Below are 23,500 nucleotides of genomic sequence, written 5' to 3' on the forward strand. Positions count from 1 at the left end.
AATTGATGCCAATTTCCAGGCCCCCTGCGATCTTTTGGGTCAGCACACGGGCAGGCAGTTCAGAGACTTTTTAACAAAACTCATCCATGGGAGGAATAAGAGGGCTCAGTGGGGTTGTCAATCTGGTCTGTGAGAATTTATTGCAGAAAGTTTTTTAAACTTGTCTGTATGATCTGTAGCAGTTCAAAACGAATTCCAGCAGCTTTCTGTGTACTTTGAACCTTCAGTTCAGCACTCTGCAGTCAGTAATCATTATCTGGCCTGCAACTTTCCGGACGCCTCCTTTAGCCTGCATATGGGTTCTGACATGTCCACTGGAGGTAGCTCCTCTGAGGAGGAAGGGAGGGCTAGAATGAGGAGGAGGCCAGGAGTGCACTATCATCCTCCAGGGGAGCCACCTTTGGGAGTACAGGCGCAGGCACAATGGGTGCAGGGCCAAGAGGTTGCCCAAGGTGGAAGGGGCTGCAGAAGATGCCACTATCCTGTTGCCAGGGTATACAGGCGGCGAAGCAGCTACCTCAATATGACTGAGGTGCAGTGCCGAAGGAGGCTCTGACTATCAAGGAAGTCAGTCAACTACATCTGTCAGATGATTGGCCCTGAGATCTCCCCTAATTGTGTGGGTGGACACCCCATGCCAACGGCTCTGAAGGTCACAATTGCCCTCAACATCTATGCCTCTGGCTCCTTCCAGGGGTCGGTGGGTGATCTTTGTGGTGCCTCCCAATCAGCTGTCCACACTTGTGCCAAGCAGGTTACAGACACTCTGTTCAGATGGGCATTGACCTTCCATCCACTTCCGCTGTGACCAGGCAAGTCAGGCATAGTGAGCCAGAGGCTTTGCGGCCATTGTTGGCTTCCCCTGCGTCTAGGGTGCAATAGACTGCACACATGTGGCCATCAAGGAGTCAGCAGGTGAGCCTGGTGCCTTCGACAACAGGAAGGGCTTCCACTCCATGAACGTGCAGATAGTGTGTGATCACAGGATGCTGATTCTACAAGTCTGTGCCAGGTACCCGGGCAGCTCCCATGACGCCTACGTCCTCAGACGCTCCCAGGTGCTGGGGCTTTTTAGTGCCCCGGCTCGGCTTGATGGATGGCTGCTGGGTACAAGGGCTATCCCCTCAGAAGGTGGCTCATGACATCTCTCCGCCATCCAATATCAGAAGCTGAGCAGCGCTACAATAGGTTCCATGCCTCTACAAGGGCTTTGGTGGAGAGAGCCATCGGTCTTCTCAAGATGTGCTTCCGATGCCTAGACCGCTCAGGGGGCGCACTCCAGTACCCCCCAGATGGTGTCTCGGTAATAGTGGTAGCAGCTGTGCTCTCCACAATCTTGCTCTGGAAAGGGGAGGGGTGGGCGGGCGCAGTGGACGATCAAGATGTTGACGCAGTGGATGCAGCTGCACATGAAGAATCCAGCTCTGATTCTGAGGAAGAGGAAGCACAGGGGAATGCTGAGGGGCTAGACGCTGACCCAGAACTACACCAAGGAGGCAGGACACCCAGGAGACTTTAACCCAACGAATCTTCAGCTAGATCCACACAAATGGATCAGGAGATCAGCCTTGCCTGGTGCTTCCATACTTGGCACTTAAGTGTTACATCTGACACTTCATCAGCTGCAACTAAGGGCTTTGGACATAAACTTCAATGTCCACTCAAACGCCCATGACATGTATGTAAAACATACAAATGCAGAACAAAGGAGCCAGCCTTGGCCATGGTAATACATCTAGTTTTAATTTTCACCATCATAAAGTCACGCAAGGTCAAACCAAAACGTTTTCAACCATAAACAAATAATAACTCCCTAATCTTGGGCCAATACAAAAGCACCAGTGAGAAACCTGTGGTGTGCCTAAAGTGCCTTATGCTTTTGTTTATGGGTGGTACATCTTGGTGCCGCCCCATCGCTCAGAGTGGCATCAGAGACAGCCTGCTGACTCTGCTATCCTGTTGGCCTCGATAACCTTGGCGGCCTTCCTCTGGCCCGTGGAGCCTGTGCTGGCCCTGCCTGGGAGGGAATGGCCAGTTCCACAGCTGGTATTTCCCCAATTGTTGCAGCCTCACCCGATGAAGTGGTCACTGGGAGAGGGGCGGAGCAGCTGTTACCCTCATCCAGAGCGCCATGAGAGGAGCCTGCAGATGTGGCAGGCAGCTGCTTTGCTGACGTGAGGTCACCCCGGACTCCCTCCTCATCGTGGATGGATGGGCAACGAGCTGGGAAGCTTGAAGCCCACATCATCTCCCAGATTGGCACTAACCAGCTGTGGCCACTGGCACTGTGAGGGCTTGCAGGTCCTAGTGTAACCCCAGGAGAAGCTGCTTGTTCTCCTGGAAGCCCCTCTCCACGAGAGTCACCACTCTCTCCATGGAGGAAGCATGCGCTCTGCCATGAAACTCACTGCATCACTGATGCTCCGTGTGGACTCCTCCACCATGGACACCAAGCGAAGCACAGTCTCATGTATCACTCCCAGATGCGCCCGCACACCCAGCTGCACTTTGTGCAGCTACTGCGTTACGGCCAACTCCAGAGGCACATCATCATGCCCTGACTCAGCATGTGCCTGTTCCCCTGCAATACTCTGACTGCTGGCGCCATCGGCACTCTCTGAATCTGCCAGCTCCTCCAGCGATTGTGAAGTGCCCTCTCCACTGTGCCCCAAGACACTAGCCGATGTTGCAGTGCCCACCGATGTGCTTGTATCTGCCTCGCAGAAATGGTGTGACGCAGGTGACTGTTGAGGGCCCTCAGGTGTGAGAGGGGGCATCTGGAATTCCTCATGGCATATAGGCTCTGATGATGCTGAAATGAACGACAAGGACAGTGGATCAGTTAGCGTGCACACAGTGACACACTTCATCCCTTTCCCCCTGGCTCATTATGCGCTCAACCTTCCAGAACCTATGGAGATGAATATTGGTGGGGTGGCAAATAGCCAGAAGGAGACCCTAACATCACTGGCAGATACAGATGTGTTGGTCAGATAGCTTAAGGAATGCCAAATGGAATGTAATGTGGATAAGTGTGAGGTGATGCACTTGGGCAGGAGAAACAAGGTACAGGAATACATGAGGAATGGTAGGACCATGGAAAGTAAGGAGGATCAGAGGGACCTTGCTGGGTAGATCGACAGGCCCGTTAAGGTAGTGGGACAGGTGCATAAGGTGTTTAAGAAGGTAAATGCCACACTTGCCTTTATTAGCCGAGGAATAGAGTATAGGAACAGTGAGGTCATATTACAAGTGCAGAAAACGCTGCCTAGGTCACAGCTATAGTTCTGCAGTTGTGATCTGCCTTCATGGGAGGGGTGTGATTGGAGTGGAGAGAGTGCAGAGGTCATTGACCAGGATGCTGGCTGGGCTGGAGAGGAGCTATGAGGAGATATAGCATAGGCTGCGGTTATTTCCCTTGGAGCAGAGGAGATTGAGGGGTGACATTATTGAGCTTTATAACATGATGAGAGGCATAAATAGGGTCAACAGAAAGGAACTTTTCCCCTTGGCGGAGGGATGAGTTACCTGGTGGCATTGATTTAAGGTAAGGGGCATGAGATTGACAGGTGATGTGATGAGCAACTTTTGCACACAGTAATGTGGGATGCACTGCCTGAAAGGGTGGTGGATACAGAAACTCTTCTAACATATAATAAGTATTTGGATGTGCAGTTGCAATGCCATGGCATACAAGCCCATGGGGATGGTGGTTGGAAATGGGATAAGGCGACTTTGGAAGGTGCTTGACATGCGCATCTTCGAAGGGCTGAGGGACCTTTGTCTATGACCCACACCTCTGACTCTATCAGGCTGTGAATAAGCAATGTTGCAACAATGACAAATCAAACAATCATCAGTGCTATGGATGGTGGGAAAACAGAGCAGATGTCACTGTTGACCTCAAATACCTGGCTGTTCCACCCCAGCCTCACTGACACCAGTGGACCTGGGCACATGGCGCCTCTCAAGCTCCAGGGCTTCCTGCTTGAAGTGGCTTAAAATCATGAGCTGGGCCTGGCCCACTCCGGTCCTCGAACGCTCAGACACATTGTGAGCATTTTTCTCCTGAAAAACAGAGACCATTCATTGTGGCTAATCGCACATGGACTCTGCATGCGCACGCCACACCCCAACCACAGTGGCCCATATCAGGCCTCCAGTGCCTCCTTTCCCCTCTATTGCTGATCAGTCACACAAAGATAGTACGCCTGCTCCCATACTCCCTCAACGGCCACTTTGGACACATTCTGCGTCCATTAATTTAGGAAACACACGGTCTTTGCTCCCAGAGCAAGGAGGCGCAGCTACATGCAGCACCGAGGGCACCAGGTGGCTCTTGACTACGAGACCTTGAGGCTCCCCTTCCACAATCTCATCACCGTGAATAGGACATGCGTTGGAGTTCTGATTATGCGCCTAGCTGCATCTCCTGCAGGTTGCCCTCAGACTAGTCATGTGTGACTAAGAGCAACACATGGTGGGGGGGAGAACTCATCTCCTCATGAACCGCTCAGGCTGATGTAAACATGGGCACTCTCTGCTTGCCCACCCAGCATGCCAGAAATGCCCAACATGGATTCAATGCAGTCTCGACAGTAAGACTTGGGGGGGTGGGGGCGGTTGCTCAAAGGCTAAGGCTAAATTCCCAATGCCAAAATGGTACTCACCCTTCCAGAAGGCAACAAATCGTTGAAGCGATTATGGCACTGAATCCAGGTGCGCTGCATCATGTCGCTGGAGCTCACCACCTCCGTGACCACCTCCCAGGCACGTTTGGTCATGTGGGGGTGCCTCCTCCTCCCATCCTGGGGGACCAGCACCTCCCGCCATGCTGCCACATCCTTGAGGAGGGCAGCAAGGCAATCATCAGAAAAGTGGGGGCCTTCCCTGCAGCCTGCCCTGCTCAGCAGACTCCCTGTGGTGTGATCTCGACGTGGCCATTGTGAGCAATCTACAGGAGGCTGCCAGGCCTTCATTTAAACAGACTGCCGGGTTGCCATTGGACCCGGCGGTATGTACATGCCCGCCGCAGCCTGCACACTCCCGCTATTCACAGGAGTCGGAAATGCGCTGGGCAGGCCTTAATTGGCCCACCCGTGCAAAATGGCAGCATGGCCGCTCCAGCTCTGCCCGCCCACCAAACGGAAAATTTTGGCCATGGAATACAAAAGTAAGTTAATTATGATGAACCTTTATAAAACAATGGTTCAGCTTCAACTGAAGTATTGTGTCCTGGGCACCACACTTTAGGAAGGATGTAAAGGCATTAGAGAGGGTGCAGAAGGGGCAGCGGTGGTGTAGTGGTATTGTCACTGGACTAGCAATCCAGAGACCCAGGCTAGTGCTCGAATCCCATTGCAGCAGATAGTGAAATTTGAATTCAATAAAAAATATCTGGAATTAAAAGTCTAATGATGAACATGAAACCATTGTCATTAAAAACACATCTAGTTCACTAATGTCCATAAGGGAAGGAAATCTGCTGTCCTTACCTCTTCTGGCCTCTAGATCCACATAATGTGGTCCAGCAAGCCACTCAGTTCTCAAGGGCAATTAGCGATGGGCAATAAATGCTGGCCTAGCCAATGATGACCCCATGAACGAATATATATAAAAAAGAAAAGATTTAAGTGAGGAACTATAGATATGTGACTAGATTGGAGAAACTGTAGTCGTTCTCCTTAGAAAGAAAATTGGCAGGAGATTTGACAAAGCTGTCCAAAATCACGAGGGGTCTAGACAGAATAGATAGAAACTGTTGGCATTGACAGAAGAGTGGAGAAACAGAAAATGCTGATATGTGGTGAATGGCAAAACAAACCAATGACAAAATGAGGAAAAACCTTTTACACTGAGTGGTTATGATCTAGAATGCCCTACCCGAGACTGTGATGAAGGTAGATTCAATTCGTAGCTTTGAAAATGGAATTGGACAAGCACCTGAAGCGAATTAAAAATTTGTGCAGCCAAAGGGGCAGGGCTGGGAGTGGGACTAGCTGATTTGCTCTTGCAGGGAGTTGGCATGGACATGACAGGCTGAATAGCCTCTGCTGTAACCATTCTATGACTCTAGATGAAATATGATGGAGTGAGTAAAATATGATATTGTGTAAGAATTAATGTTTGGGGCTTGGTCAAACTAAGACCAAATCAAGTTTTGCTTGGGTAGTAATTTTCATCAAACTGCGTACTGTTACTTAGAAATTTCAACGCTGACCTTAAAAAAAAACCTGAAAAATAACCTGAAAGCTTTTATGTTGTAACTAGTGCAAGAAATTCTTGATTGTTTTAGCATTATAGTAAAATCCTGTGAAGGGTAAACTGATGTCATATCAAATAGTTTCGAAGATTGGTTAATTGCCTGACTCTCACTAATGGAATGAGAAGTATTTTTTGTTAGTTATGGGTCCTGCACTTATTTGAGAACAGACGGACTCAGTCCATATTTGACAACTGCCTGTAGCACAGAGCTACACATAATTTGCTACTAATTGGGCAATCTAACTCATATTCATAATCCTGAATGTAATATCAGTTCTACCTCTATGCATTTTATGCTTTTAGGCTGCTGAGCAAGAGCCACCTCTCCCATTCCTTTGTAGGGAATTGTGTAGTGTGTGGAGACTGGGCTTCAGCCTGAATTCCCTGCAACAGAACTGTACTGGAATTTGTATTTAGGTTCCTAGATAAAAGAAGGCACAGCTTAGGCATCAGTAGGACTTCAGCCTAAGTGAAGTGGTAGTTGATGCTGCTGATGACTTGGAGTGACTATTGCAAGAATGTCTAATAGTACTGAGCCTTGTGACCATTGTACTGAAGGCACAGGGCAACTGGGTTATATATTCAGATATGTCATAACGCCAGGCTGGCTGTTAGTGTTGAATGGTTGTTTCATGGACCCCTCGAATCATTTGCTGTCATCTCCTCAAGTAACAAGTTGAGTTTGATCGATACTTTCTGACCTGGAAGTAGTGCTCAGCTATGTCATTGTGGTTATGCATTATAAGCATTAGCATAATGCAGAAGCATTATCCAGATATTTTTAAATCTACTCTTTTAAAATTCACAGGGGTTCTTTGATGGATAGAAATAAATGTTATCTTGATACTGTTGTATCTTCTGAGCTCCAAATAGAATTTAAAATAAACTGTAGGCTTTTCAGTTTTCCCTCCCCAATAGTTCATTATGATGGGCCCAAGAAATGTATAATCCATGTATTTCAGGTCTAGTGAATTTCACTTCTTAAGTCAGCATAAATCAGTGATCATTTGTCCAGTACATAGCTCAGCACTCTTGTTTTTCTAACGTGGTTTATTCATTAGCTGTGAGCAATGTCAGAGGAGATCTGTTTGTAGTGTGGTTAAGATGGTACATCCAGCACACATTTCCCATCAGTCATATTTCAGTCATGAGACTCGTTATTGATTGGCTCTTATGCAATATTTTTCATTTTCACCAAATCATAATTGACCCAAATGAATGGGAATCAAAACCCTAAGTACAAATAAAGCCAACATTTATAATAAGAAACAAAAACAGAATTACCTGGAAAAACTCAGCAGGTCTGGCAGCATCGGCGGAGAAGAAAAGAGTTGACGTTTCGAGTCCTCATGACCCTTCGACAGAACTTGAGTGAGTCCAAGAAAGAGTTGAAATATAAGCTGGTTTAAGGTGTGTGGGGGCGGGGGAGAGAGAGAGAGAGAAGTGGAGGGGGTTGGGTTGGTTGTAGGGACAAACAAGCAGTGATATAATAAGAACCTTGTGAAAAATTAATCCATGGTAAATGGGCTTCCCTCCATATCACCATCACCAGTTATCTGGTAATTATCATGACGCTGCTTATGGGTGCATGTTGTGCACAAACTGGATACTGCATTTCCTACCTTGCAGCAGTGACTAAACTTCAGAAGTATTTAACTAGTTAAGTGTTTGGGATGCTCTAAGGTTAATCCCCGAAGAGTCTGATGACTTTTAAAAAGAGACAAATTCCTCAGTGACCTATGGGAATGGCCGAAGGACAAGATTTCAAGTTTTAAGACTTTAACTGTAACAAACAAACAAACTAAAATCAACATTTACTAAATATTATTTAACAGACAACTAACACACCAAAGCAAAAAAAAAAGTACTTCCCCATTAACTAACTGGTTAAGTGAGTGGACAAAAATTTGGCAGGTGGAGTATAATGTGAGAAAATGTGAACATGTCCGCTTTGGCAGGGAGAATCAAAAAGCAATATTTTATTTAAAAGGAGAGAGACTGCAGAACTCTGGTACAGAAGGATCTGCGTGATCTATTACATGAATCACATCTGGTTAGTATGCAGGTATAGCAAGTGATTAGGGAGGCAAATGGAAAGTTATCATTTATTGCAAGGGGAATGAAAAATTAGGTAGGGAAATTTTGCTGCTGTTGTACAAGGCTTTGGTGAGACTGCATCTGGAATACTGTGGACAGATTTGGTCTAACTTATTTGAAAAAAGATATAATTGTATGAGAAGCAATTCAGAGAAGGTTCACTCAACTGATTCCTGGGATGAAGAGGTTATCTTATGAGGACAGGTTGGGCCTATACCCACTTTGGGGACTTGGCAGAGTGGATGCTGAAAGGATGTTTCCCCTTGTGGGAGAGACTAGAACTAGGAACACAGTTTAAATATAAGGGCTCTCCTATTTAAGACTGAGGAGAATATTTTTCTCTGAGGGTTTTTAGCCTGTGGAATTTTCTTCCCCAGAGAGCAGTGGAGGCAGGGTCATTGAATATTTTTAAGGCTGAGTTCGATAGATTCTTGACTAACAAGGGAATCAAAGGATATAGGGTGTAGACAGGAAAGTAGGGTGGAGGCCACAATCAGATCAGTCGTGATCTTATCAAATGGCAGACCAGGCTCAAGGGGCTGAATGGCCTACACCTGCTCCTAATTCATATGTTCGTATAACTAAGACACCTGAAATACTTTTTCACATGTTTTTACTTTATGCCACACTTCCAGCAGATATGTAGCCTTGAAGATTAAGTTCCAAGTTTCTCCTGGCTTTACAGCTGGCTTCCTCCTCCCTGCCAAACCAGGGTGAGCCTTTCAGTGCCCTTTGAAAATTATTTCACTCAATCCTCTGAGTATCCCCTACCCACTTCCAACAGCAGGGCCTATTCTGGAAACTCCATTTTCCTTAGATCCCCACAAGTCACAGCATCCTACTTGGTGGCTAACACAAAAAACAGTCTTTTTCCTTTGCTCTTCACAGCAGCAGTTGTTTCTCTCTCTCCATGAACCTGTGCCTGTGTGTCTCTTTGTCCAGAAAAATGGCTCTCCCAGTTGTGAAACCTGTCGCTTGATTTTCAGTAGGTATTTGGTTATAGATCACATGGACCTGTCTTCTTGGCAAGAGTAGCTATGATCGCCGTCCCTCATTCAGAACATACATTTCACCTTAAGTTAAAGGACTCATTTTAAAACGTAACTATCTTTTTCTGTAATCTCAATCAAGGGAACATGCTCCCTACAAGTACAGCTCCTATCTGGACATTGAGAATCAATTTCTATTGCTCACAATAGACAGAAAACTGGTTGGCAGACAGGAAACAAAGAGTAGGAATAAACGGGTCTTTTTCCAATTGGCAGGCATTGACTATTGGGGTACCGCAGGGATCAGTGCTGGGACCCCAGCTTTTCACAATATATATTAATGACTTAGATGAGGGAACTAAATGTAATATCTCCAAATTTGCAGTTGACACAAAGCTGGGTGAGCTGTGAGGAGGATGCAGAGATGCTTCAGGGTGATTTGGACAAGCTGAGTGAGTGGGCAAATGCATGGCAGGTGCAATATAATGGATAAATGTGAGGTTATCCACTTTGGTAGCAAAAACAGGAAGGCAGATTATTATCTGAATGGCTATAAATTGAGTGAGGGGAATGTGCAACAAGACCTTGGTGTCCTCGTGCACCAGTCATTGAAGGTAAGCATGCAGGTGCAGCAGGTGGTAAAGAAGGCAAAATGGTATATTGGCCTTCATAGACAGAGGATTTGAGTACAGGAACAGGGATATTTTGCTGCAATTATACAGGGCCTTGGTGAGACCACACTTGGAATATTGTGTGCAATTTTGGTCTCCTTATCTGAGGAAGGATGTTCTTGTTATAGAGGCAGTGCAGCGAAGGTTTACCAGACTGATTCCTGGGATGGCGGGACTGACAAATGAGGAGAGATTGAGTTGATTAGGATTATATTCGCCGGAGTTCAGAAGAACGAGGGGGGATCTCATAGAAACCTATAAAATTCTAACAGAACTAGGCAAGGTAGACGCAGGAAGGATGTTCCCGATGGTGCGAGAGTCCAGAACCAGGGGTCACAGTTTGAGGATACAGGGTAGAACATTTAGGACTGAGATGAGGAGAAATTTCTTCACCCAGAGAGTGGTGAGACTGTGAAATTCACTACCATAGAAAGTAGTGGAGGCCAAAACATTGTATGTTTTCAAGAAGGAGTTAGACATAGCTCTTGGGGTGAAAGGGATCAAAGAATATGGGGAGAAAGCGGGAGCAGGCTATTGAGTTGGATGATCAGCCATGATCATAATGAATGGTGGAGCAGGCTCGAAGGGCCTTGCTCCTATTTTCTATGTTTGTGTATTTCACACACATTAAGCAGTGCAGTGGAAAACAAATTGTATTTTCCTTTTTAACTGCAAGTTTTTTCTTATTGCTCATGTATGCAAATAAATATCTCTCTAGAATGTGAAGAGCAAAGCTAACTGGCCTTCCTATCTGTTTAGAGTGTGAGTTTTTATAATGAAAGTTAAATTAAGAACTTGAAATGTAACTTATTTCTTTCATCCTAACTAAATATCTGAGCAAATGAGGGTCAAATCGGAACTGTTTTTCAATTGCTGTAAATATAAGAAAGCATACATTCTCTTATTTTTTCATTAGTTCCAATTTGTAATAAATTTTTCTTTTTGCCTATTTTAAGATACTTCACCTGTTAAGAATTCTCATGAAATGCTGAAATAGGACATCCTTTTTTTCTCAAAAAGATAGGTCACCATGCTAAAGATTTGCAAACTTGATTTCTCCCATTGACATGATGTGCTTTACATTTCAGGGCTATGTATTTTGTTAGATATTTAGTTGTATGATCAAGTACTGCTTTTTATATGTACTGTTCTCCCTTTTATCCTCCTGAGGTCCGATTTTTATCACATTGGGCAATGACAATTGGCTAGAATGAATGTTTGCAATCACTGTTTAGGATGTATTACTGCTAGTGTGATTTTGTTCTCAGTAAATGATAGCAGCTGGTTTCAACCAGAAGGGCATTTCCAAGGATATTGTACTGCATGTGGCAGAATTTTCCCCACCCCCAACCTCACCCCATCACAGTTGGCAGCTTGTACACAGGGATGAAACAGATTGAAAAACAGCAGTGCAGGACCACAGTAGCAATCTTACTGACATAAGAATAGTGTGTCAAAAAAATGAATGGTACTTGTTACATAAACTTATAGATAATTCTTACTGGTTTAATTGACAAAAACGTCAAATATGCATGTGTGTTGACCATTGTCCTTTGAAAAGTAGAAAAACTGCAAAAGCATTGCATGTTGTAGAAATGCACTGCGGCTTTAGACAGGAGTTTGGGAGGAGGCATTGAAACTGCATTAATGAATTAAATATTAAAGCAAGAAAATGGCATTTGTAATATTTAAAGAAAACATTAGCTCCCAGAAAAAAGTTCTAAAGTAAGAATCCTAATGGTGTACATAGATGAGAGCAAAGTATTAATGTGTTTCAGATTAAGGAATGCAAAATTCCACAACATTAAAACCCACAAACCTGTGTAGTGGTCATTGTTTGGTTCAGGCTAATCTTGAAATTGCAACATATTACTTGGCAGCCACTGCAGGAGTGCACAAGTTATTAGAGAGCAGGATGGTAATGCCACAAATAGATGTTTAATTATGCAAATAAATGCTGCATTAAATTGACTTTTTTCAGAATATGATTCATTTCATTCTGTTCCCCGCTGAATGCTTTAAAAGATGAATTTTGAAAGGACATCAATGCTTATTAAAGCCAGTTATCAAATTAGGAAATGGAGGAAAATAGTGATATGATTGAATGAGATGTCATTATGTCAACTATTAATAGTTTGGTTATTTTAGTTTAGAAAAATACCAGATAAAAAATACTTTACAAATGATGTGCAGTTCCAGGCATTGATAACAAAAGTGTTCTTATTTCAGTGTGTTGCTGGAAGTGGGTCTGACTGTCTGCATGTTGCTCATTGATTAGATGTCTGCTTCTGCTTATTGATTAAAATGGTAGCTGTAGACTAATTAACAGAAGTAACAGCAGTCCCAATGATGGTTTTTTTTTGTGGCAGTGTTTTAGGATTTGGAACATCTTAGTGCCAGAACACCCAGAATTTTGAATCACCCCAGTGTAGTGCACAAGCAGTTTATTAGTTAATTTTCTGCCCTTCCCTATTGACATCACTGACAATAACTGAGGTATGATTCCCACAAGCACTGACCTTACTCCAATACGCTGCCCAAGTACTCAGTCTTGTAGTTCTGTGTGTAGTATTTTGTTCAGCCCTGCTTAGGTAAAATAAATTAGTTTATAGCTTTAGCACTGAAACAATAACCCAAATGCTATATAAAATCATATCCAAATCTGGGAAGCACAAATTAAAATTTAGAAGTTGATTAACAATAATAAAATTATGTAGTTGTAGCATAGGACTATGGAGTCCAGCTCAGCTATGGTTTGACACACACACCTGATAACTTGGATAGAAATTCAGGCCAAATTGTTACAAACACAAATATTCCAGTACTATAGTTAAGAGAAGTTATTGAGCCTAGAATATCTTAGTGTCACTCTAAGCTCACTCTAATGATTTGAAATCATTGCTGAAATGTTATAAACATGTAATATTACAATGAGGGTCTAAATCTCTAATGCATGTGCACTTGAATCTTGGTAAACGTATTGTTAGTTCGACATGTCCTAATGGATTAAATCTATTCCTTTTCCCCCCTCCATCAATTTCTGCTGCTTGCTGAAGTTATTGCCCCATTGCTTGAATATGATTCCATGGTTGCTCTCGGGAACATTGCCTAAATGGTGGTTGTCCATGTGTGAACTTTGAGGAGTACTTGCAGGCTATTCAAGGTAGGCATAGCAGCCAACTCCGTATCCTGTCCTCTTCCAGCACCCACACCAGCAATTCCTGTTAGGGCTGCCAATAGCAGTTAGATATGTAAGCCTTGGCTGCTTTTCCCTTCTCTAACCCAGAGCTGATGAGTTCAATTACATTTCCCTTAGGCCTTCCAACTGAGATCAACTTACCTGATAAGGACTAAAAATTGAACCATTTAGATTCCATTTTGGTGATATGTGCATAGATTGGGCTCTTTATCTAAATTCAAGTAGCATTTGAAACAAAACAGATGAACTGATAGCGCAAACAGAAATAAATAAGTACGATCTGATAGCCGTTATAGAGACATGGCTGCAGGATGACATAGATTGGGTCCTGAATGTTGATGGGTATGTGACATTTAAGAAGGACAGGAAGGTAGGAAAAGATGGAGAGGTGGCTCTGTTAATTAATGATGGTTATTTAGCGCCTTAGGGGGGGATGACCCAAGTTCAGGAAATCAGAATGTAGAAGCAGTTTGGGTTGAGATGAGAAACAATAAAGGCAAAAAGTCACTTTGGGAATGGTGTATAGACCCCCTAATGTAACTACATGGTAGGACAGAGTATAAAGGAAGAGGTAATGGGAGCTTGTCAGAAAGGTACAGCGATAATCATGGGGATTTTAATCTACATATAGACTAGAAAAATCAATGGGCAAAGGTAGCCTAGATGAGTTCATTAAGTATTTTCGGGATAGTTTCTTAAAACAGCACATTCAGGCGCCAACCGGAGAGCAGGCTATACTAGACCTGGTACTGTGCAATGACATGGGATTAAGTGATAACCTCATAGTGAAGGAACCCCTAGGCAGCAGCGATCATGATATGATTGAATTTTACATTCAGTTTGAGGGAGAGAAGAGTGAGTCCAGGACTACTATTTTAAACTTAAATAAGGGCAATTATGAGGGCATGGAAGCAGAGCTAGCTAGAGTGAACTGGCAAATGAGGCTAAGGGATAGGTCCATAGAGATGCAGACTTTTAAAGAGATATTTCAGAATGCACAGAATAGATACATCCCACATTCCAATGAGAAAGAAAACTTCCAAGGGAAGAACTCACCATCTGCGGTTAACTAAAAAAGTTAAGGACAGCGTCAAACTTAAAGATTGCACAGAGATGGGTGGGCAGGTCAGAAGATTGGACAGAATATAAAGAACAGCAAAGAATGACAAAATGATTAATAAGGAGGGAAAAATTAGAGTACGAGAGGAAGTTAACTAGTAATATAAGGACAGATAGTAAGAGTTTCTATAGATGTTTAAATAAGAAAAGAGCTAATGAGCATTGGTCCTATAGAAAATGAGCCTGGGGAATTAATGATAGAAATTAAGGGGATGGCAGATGAATTGAACAGGTATTTTGCATTGGTTTTCACTATAGAGGATATGAGTAACACCCCAGAAATAGCTGTAAATCAGGAACTGGAAGGGAGAAAGGAACTCAAGTTTATTACAATCACTGGAGAAGTGGTGTTGAGAAAATTGTTGGAGCCATGAGCTGACAAATCCCTAGGTCCTGATGGACTTCATCCTTGGGTCTTGAAACAAGTGGCTAGTGAGATAGTTGATGCGTTGGTTTTAATTTTCCAAAGTTCCCTAGATTCAGGGAAGGTTCCATTAGATTGGAAAATAAATGTAACTCCTTTATTCAAAAAGAGGGGAGACAGAAAGCAGGAAACTGCAGACCAGTTAGCTTGAAATCTTTCTTGGGAAAATGTTAGAAGCTATTGGTAAAGATGTTATAGCAGGCACTTGGAAAAATCAGGCAGTCAGCATGGTTTTGTGAAGAAGAAATCATGTTTAGTTGATTTATTGGAGTTCTTTGAAGGAGTCACATGTGCTGTGGATAAAGGGAAAAAGGTGGATATGTTGCACTTAGATTTCCAGAAGGCATTTGATAAGGTGTCACATCAAAGGTAATTGCAGAAAATAAAAGGTCATGGTTCAGGGGGTAATATATTGACATGGATAGAAGATTGGCTAGCTAACAGGAAAGAGAGGACACCCATAAATTGTTTTTTTTCTGGTTGGCGGGATGTAATGAGGGGTGTGCCACAGAGATCAGTGCTGGGACCTCAACTTCTTACAATTTATTTAAATGACTTGGATGAAGAGACCGAAGGTATGGTTGTTAAATTTGCTGATGACACAAAGCTAGGTAGGCAAGTAAGTTGTGAAGAGGGCATAAGGAGTCTACAAAGTGACATAGGTTAAATGTGGGCAAAGACCTGGCAAATGGAGTATAATGTGGGCAAATATGAAATTGCCCAGTTTGGCTGAAAGAATAAAAAAGAAGCATATTATCTAAATGGTGAGAGATTACAGAGCTCTGAAATTTAGAGGGATCTGGGTGCCCTAGTGCATGAATCACAAAAGGCTAGTATTCAGGTACAGCAAGTAATTAGGAATGCTAATAGAATGTCATCATTTTTTGCAAGGGGAATTGAATACAAAAGTAGGGAGGTTATGCTACAGTTGTATAGGGCACTGGTGAGACCATATCTCGAGTACTGTGTACAGCATTGGCCCCCTTATTTAAGGAAAGATGTAAATGTGTTCGAAGCACTTCAGAGAAGGGTTTACTAGGCTAGTAGCAGGAATGGGCGGGTTGTCCTATGAAGAAAAGTTGGACAGGTTGGGCTTGTATCCACTGGAGTTTAGAAGAGTAAGAGGTGTCGTGATCAAAACCTTTAAGATCCTGAGGGGCCTTGACAGAACGGATGTGGAGAGGATGTTCCCTCTTGTGGGAGAATCTACAACTAGGAGTCACAGTAAAAAATAAGGGTTGCTCATTTAAGACAGGTGAGGAGAATTTTTTTTCTGAGGCTCATGAGCCTTTGGAACTCTCTCTTCCTCAAAAAACAGTGGAAGCAAGGTCTTTGAATATTTTAAAGCAGAGCTAGATAGATTCTTGATTAACAAGGGGATGAAAGGTTATTGAGGAGAGGCGGGTTGGGAATTACAATCAGATCCGCCATGATCTTATTGAATGGCAGAACAGGCTTAAAGAGCTGAGTCGCCTACTACTGCTCCTAATTCATATGTTCTTACTGCTTGCTAGCACTACGGAGTGGCAACAATTGATTGCTGCATGAGAACATGACTTGAGTGGATCAGTATATGGCATTGCTCATTTCTGTTCCGTTTTTATGGCTCAGTTGTACTGATTTTTTTACATTAGAACAAAAGAAAGGATTATTAGGGCCAACAAACCTGTTCCTTTTCCAGTGATCAACCCTACTTGCTTCTCTCCATTTCCCTCAATTACGTTTCTATTCAGAAATGAATGTAATTCTTTCAAGTGGTGAGAATGTGGAATTTATTATTTTAAGGAATAATTGAGACAAACCACATGGATACATTTAAGGGGAAGCTGGATATATGTATGAGGGAGAAAGGAATAGAAGAATATGTGAATAGAGTGAGATGAAGATGGGAAGAAGGAGGCTCATGTGGAGTATAAACACTGGCGTAGATCAGTTGGACTAAATGGCCTAGTTCTGTGTTGTACATTTTCTGTAATTCATTTATAATCTTCATTTCATTGGCTATCCTTGGTAAGTGACACAGTGTCTATCAGCTTACAGCAGGACCTGGACAACATCCAAGCTTGGGCTGACATGTAGCAGGTAACATTCACAATGCATAAATGCAGACAGTAATCATATTAACTGAAAGAAAGCCCAGCTGCCTTCCTGACCTTTAACAAATGCACCATCTGAGACCTCACCATCCGTCAAAATAGAGGTGTGAGGGTGGGGCGTGGTGTGCAAGTGGTGGTGGCGTGTTGGGTTGCAAGGGGAGAATCACCATTGCACAGGAGCTTAACTGGACCAGCAATATCAACTCTTTCTACAAGAGCAGGGTAGAGGATGAGTACTCTGCAATTAGTCAACCATCTTCTTGCCCTTCTTTGCGTCATCACCATTGACCCGGTCATTACGCAGTCACTCCATTAAGTCAGGAAATCTGGATCAGATGGAAGTGAAGTGATTGGATTAAAAAGCCACTGCCAACAGTGCTGCTAAAACTTCCAAGTTCCCCACATGCTGTTGGCCTTTAAAGCTTGTGTTGAGCCACATAGCCTCTCTGTCCTTTGTTCCCATAATATTAATGTTTCGTTGCTTGTCTGTTTTGTAGACCCACTGCACTCATCGATGTGTACCCTTTTCCTAGGTGCATCCCCATCAGTGACCACTAGGCCTGGTGGCACTGTTGAGCTGCCAGGGGCTCTTTGATTGGGCCAGCAGCTATTGGTCGAGGGCTGCCTTCCTTAATTGGACAATAGGCCCGGCAGCAGCCACTTAATTGCTGCCACCTGTAAAATGTGACTCTGGGTTCCTACTGCTGCCAAAGTGAGGTCACCCTGCTTTTGGCTTCAGTGGAGGAACCCTTGCTGCCTTAGAAAAATCCCAGCCATATTCCTCTCTTCTGTTTATCTCTGATGTTATCTCATGATCTCTGCAAGCTTCTCTTGCCCATGAGCTCAATCTCCTGTTCCCTTGACCAAATTCTCACTAAACAGCTGGCCACTAAATTTCTTTTCTTGGCCTCCATGATAGCTGACTTTGTAAATGGTTCCCTTTCCTTAGGTCCTGTCTCCGTCCAATTAAAAAGCACCATCATTCTCCTCCTGCCAAAAAACCTAGTCTTGTTCCCTCTCTTCTTGCAAGATACTGCCCCATTTTCAATCCAAGTTCTTCAAAGTCTTGTCACTTTTCAAATTGGTTCCCATCCTTCCCTATCTCCCTATTTAAATTTCTGTAATCAGGCTTCTGCCCCATCCACAGCATCAAAATGGTCTCAACCAAACCCCACCATCCCACCTCACTATTGGCGGTTGTACCTTTGGCTATTGAGGCCACAAACTCCATGGGCAGGATCTTCCGGTTGGCGAGCAGAGGCGGGGTCTGCTCACCGACGCGTAAAGTGACGCGGGATGATGCCGGGTGGAACTGCTGACGTCACCCTGTGTCATTTCCATTTTCAGGTCGGTGGGGGCACTGCTGAATCAGCTGTGCCCCCATCGACCTGTCAACAGCCTATTGAGGCCATTTAAAAAGTACTTAATATAATTAATGGACCTGCCCATCCAACCTTAGGGTTGACAGGCAGGCCGGGAGCCCTGGCGGGCTTAAGAAAAAGCATGAAACCTCATCCACGGGTGGGATGAGGTTTCATGAGGGTTTTTAATTATTTAATAAAGGTTTCACTAAAAGTGGTGGACATGTCCCAATTCATGTGATAGTGTCACATGAGGGGACATGTAAAGGAAATTTTGTTTTTGCCTCTAACATTTTTAAATTTGGAGCCAATCCCTGATGCAGCACTTAGCCTCAGGGAGATCAGGCTGAGAGAATCCCCCCCGCCCGCACAGGGAGCACATAGCGCTTCCTGGCAGATGTCACACTGGGTGGGCCTTAATTGGCCCGCCCACATAAAATGGCTGTGCGCGCTGCCGATCGAGTGCCCGCCTGCCTGCGCCTGCTCCTGCACTTCCCCCCCCCCCCCCCGACGGGGAACATTTTTCCCCATGAACCCTTTTTTCTATCCACCAACCTTTCCTCCTTTAAAACTCTGCCTAAAACCCACTTTTTCAACCAAAAGAATGGTCACCCTTCGTCATATCTCCTCCTTTGGCTTGGTATATATCTTTTTGCTTCCACCTTTGAAGGGCTTTGGGATGTTTTTCTACATTAGCGTATACTATAAACATAAGTTAACAGCTGATACATAACACATTAACCTGGTATACAGCTTTAAAACAAAATATAAAAAAATACTTTATGATGTTATTTCAGTTAGAAATTGTAAAATTTAAGTATTGAAATCTTTGCGGATGTCCTGCGGTTGCAGGTTTAATCATATCATGTAGGTGTGAGTCAAAAGAGCTCATGTAATTACAGAAATTTCAACACAAGAAGAAGACCATCTTTGCATAAATGCAGGCAGTGATCATATTTTTTTTTATTCGTTCATGGGATGTGGGCATCATTGGCAATGCCAGCACATCCCTAATTACCCTTGTTCAGAGGGCATTTTAAGAGCCAACCACATTGCTGTGTTTCTGGAGTCACATATAAGTCAGACCGGGTAAGGACAACAGATATCCTTCCCTAAAAGACATAAGTGAACCAGATGGGTTTTTACGACAATCAGCAATGGTTTCATGGTCATCGTCAGACTTTCAATTCTAGATTTTTATTGAATTTAAATTTTACCAGAGCATTATCCTGGGCTTGTAGAATACCAGACCATTGACCAGTGACAATACCACCACGCCACCGCCTCCCCATTGAGCGAAAGAAAGCCCAACCTTCTTCCTGACCCATAATAAATGCACTATCTGAAACCCCACCAACTATATCATGGAACAATCCACAATAATCTATTTCCCTGCTTGTCAAAACTTCCTTATGGGTGTCCTCTGTTCTGGAGAATTTAGTTATTCAATGCAGAGCTTAGCATCAGAAAGATAGATTGTACTTATGCAATGTCCAACTGGCCTATTGTCTTCAGACTTGAGTTCTTTGTGCAGCCTTGCAGAGTCTTAAACTTCAGTATTTACAAATCCAGCAAGGATGGCTTCATAACGTAATGGGGAGGAGGGGGAAGAGCAGCGACTGTTCAAAACTCCTAGGGACTTAAGAGTATATTGTGACTGCTGCAGTGACCAATGTGGTGTCAGCTGTCTCTCAGCTGGTGGCACTCACCTCTGAGTCACAAAGTTTTGGGTTCAAGCCTCATTCCAGGAAAATCCAGGCAGACACTACAGTGTAGCACTGAAGGAGTTCTGCACAATCGGAGGTTCTGTCTTTTCAAAAGCCATGAAACTGAGGTCCCAACTACCTGCTTAGGCGAATATATAAGGTCCTGTGGCACTGATTTGAAGACGAGCAGGGGCGTTATGCCCAATATTCTGGCCAATACTTACCCCTCAAACAACATCACAAAATAGATCTGGCCATTATCACATTGCTGTTCTTGGGAGCTTGCTGCGTGCAAATTGGCTGCCGTGTGATTACACTTCAAAAGTGCTTCATTGGCTGTAAAGCGCTTTGAGACTTCCAGTGGTCATGAAAAGCACTATACAAATGCATGTCTTATTCTTTTTTATTTTACTATAAAATAAATATAGTGGCCTTACAGGTGGGCTATCATGCAAGGTACAATGGGGATCAGTTGCAATACCAAGTTTAAACAGGAGTGGAACCCATTCTCGTTAATTTTGTTGGGCGAATAGCATACCATGTTCACGTGAGCTTTGTTGCTGAAGTATTGGGTTGGAAAATGAAGAACACATTCTAGATCCTGTGTTAAGCTGAGAAATCTATTAGCTTGTAATTATTAATCAAATTGAGGTTGCATTTCCTAAATGTATCTGTAAATTTTGTATCTGCTCTATACATAATGTAATTGTAATTCACCAAGACAAAATAATTGATGAAATGTATCTGCTAATGAATTTCCCAAGTCTTTGAAGCAGATCAAGTGCTTTCATCGCTATTAATGTAATTCATAGTGACTGCTAAAATAATAAGAGTTTATTTTAGGAAACTGTACTTGCCTTGTGCCATTAGTGGTCTGAGGGATGATGTGTAAGTTAAGGTACTACAATAAACCCTGAGAATTCATGCCATATGGGCAAGTTTTTATGGTATAATGTGAAAGAAGAACGGTTGCTAGTTTGATAGCAATAATGTGCTGATCCAACCTTATGTGACCAGCATAATATGGGGTAGTTCCCTGCAAACCGAGATTACAAAGAAGCAACACAACCCTAATGCAGAATATACTCACCATTAATTTAGCAAACAGATACATAAAGTTGATGTTTTATTAGCACAAAGATGCCGTCTGAAAAATGTGACATCAAAAAGAAAAATGTTTCTGGACATTTATGAGTAAAATATTGATATTATTTGAAGAATTAAGTGAAGAATAACTATACCATTCTTTTGGGAACTCAGTATTTCAAGAAAATGAGGATTGGGCTAACTCATTTTGTTCATGGTTGTGTCAAAGAAAAGCTTAAAGTAGCATCAGGGTATGCTCATTAATTTTTTTTTGGTGCTGTATATTGTCTCCATGAGACAATTGCAGGAGATGGTTTACACAGTGTCAGATTGGAGGGCTTTCTCCATCTACAAGTGTCAACTGTGGCTCGCCTTGGAGGCAGAGGATTGTTGGTTCAAGTCCAACTCCAAAACCTATGTTGACATTAGAATCATAGTAAGGCTGCAGCACAGAGGAAGGCCAATTCAGCCTATTGTGTCTATGCTGCCTCTCTGAAGAAGCAATGCACCTTTTTCTTTTCAGATAATAATCCAATTCCCCTTTGAATGCCTCGATTTAACCTGCCTCACCACACTTTCAGGCAATGCATTCCAAATCCTAACCACTTGCTGTGAAAAAAATGTTTTTCCTCATGTTGCCATTGCTTCATTTGCCAATCATCCTCATCCCTGGAATCATTCTTGTGAACCTTCTCTAATGCCTTTATATCTTTTCTAAAGTGTGGTACCAGAACTGTATGCAATACTCCACTTGAGGCCAAACCAGTGTTTTATACAGGTTTAACATAATTTCCTTTCTTTTGTCCTCCATGTCCCTATTAATAAAGCCAGGATGCTGTATGCTTTATAACTGCTCTCTTAACCTGTCCTGCCACCTTCATTGATTTGTGCACATATACACCCAAATCCCTCTGCTCCTGAACCCCCTTTAGCATTGTACCCTTTATTTTATATTGTCTCTCCGCATTTCACTACCAAAATATCTCATTTCACACTTCTCGGCATTAAATTGCACCTGCCATTTGTCCGCCTGTTCCACCAACTTGTCTATATCCTTCTGAAGTTCCATACTATCCTCCTCACAGTACCACAGGATTTTGTATCATCTGCACATTTTGAAATTGTTCCCTCTACATCTTTACTATATATCAGGAAAAACAGGGGTCCTAACACCAATCTCTGGGGAACACTATAAACCTTCCTTCAGTCTGGAAAAAAAACATTCATCGTGACCAGTTTCTTGTCACTCAGCCAATTTTGTATCCATGTTGCCTTTGGTTTCATGAGCTGTAACCTTGTTCACAAGTCTGTTGTGCAGTACTTTATCAAATGCCATTTGTAAGTCCATGTACGTCACATCAACAGCATTACCCTCATCAAAGCTCTCTGTTACCTCATCATAAAAACTCAAGCAAGTTATTTAAACATGATTTGCCCTTAAGAAATCCATGCTGGACTCCATTAATTAACCCACAGTGGCTTAAGTGACTATTAATTTTGTCCCAAATTATCATTTCTAAACACTTCACCATCGAGGTTAGACTAACTGGCCTATAGTTGCTGGGCTAATCTTTACACTTTTTTTTGAACATGGGTGTAACATTTGCCATTCTCCAGTCCTCTGGCACCATACCTCAATTTAAGGAAGATCGTTAAACTTTGGCCACTTGCAATTTCCACTCTTGCTTCTCTCAGTGTCCTTGGATGCATCTCATCCGGTCCTGGTGACCTACCAACTTTAAGTATAGACAGTCTACCCAATGCCACCTCCTTATCAATTTTAAACCTTTCAAGTGTCTGAACTACTTCCGCTTTCACCATGACTTGGGCAACATCTTCTTCCTTAGTGAAGACAAATGTTAAGTATTAATTTACTTTTCACTTACTACCTCCATGTGTAAAACCCCTTTTTGGTCCCTAATTGGTCCCATTCCTTTTTCCATCCTTTTACTATTTATATGCCTTTGAAGACCTTGGGATTCCCTTTTATGTTAGCTGTCAGTCTCTTCTCATAACACTTGCCTCTCTCTGCCTTTTTCACTACTATTATCCTTTTACAGTACTATTATCCCAGTCTATATTTAAAATCCCTATTATGACTGCTCTATAATTCTAGTGCATCTCTGTAATTTCCTTGCAAATTTGTTCTCTACATATTTCCCAATAGTTGGTGGCCTATAGACTACACCAAACAATGTAATTGCACCTTTTTTGTTCCTTCCCTGTAGCAAAATAGATGATGTCCTTGAGTCCTGTGAGATATTCGCTCTCTCCAGTACTGCAATGTTCTCCTTAAACAATAGTGCCACCTCTCCCTTTCCTATCTTTCCTGAAAAAAATAAATATTGGGAAGGTAACTGCAATGTCTTATTTACTTAACAGTTATTATCTCAAAAAAATGGAAAATTTTAATTTCCTCACTCCTTAGACTAACTCCCTAACTTTGTAGCCGTGTTTCCCTATCTCCAATACTCACCAGCCAATCAAC

The 23,500-nt window shown here is 43.0% G+C and overlaps 1 protein-coding gene across 2 annotated transcripts in view; it reads left to right on the forward strand.

Annotated features, from left to right (window-relative positions):
* The window catches only part of LOC121277854 (signal-induced proliferation-associated 1-like protein 2), a 647,580-nt gene that overhangs the window by 197,537 nt on the left and 426,543 nt on the right, over positions 1–23,500 (forward strand). The gene's annotated exons all lie outside the window — the stretch shown is intronic.

The sequence above is a fragment of the Carcharodon carcharias genome, chromosome 5, assembly GCF_017639515.1.
Source record: "Carcharodon carcharias isolate sCarCar2 chromosome 5, sCarCar2.pri, whole genome shotgun sequence".
Taxonomy (NCBI): Eukaryota; Metazoa; Chordata; class Chondrichthyes; order Lamniformes; family Lamnidae; genus Carcharodon; species Carcharodon carcharias.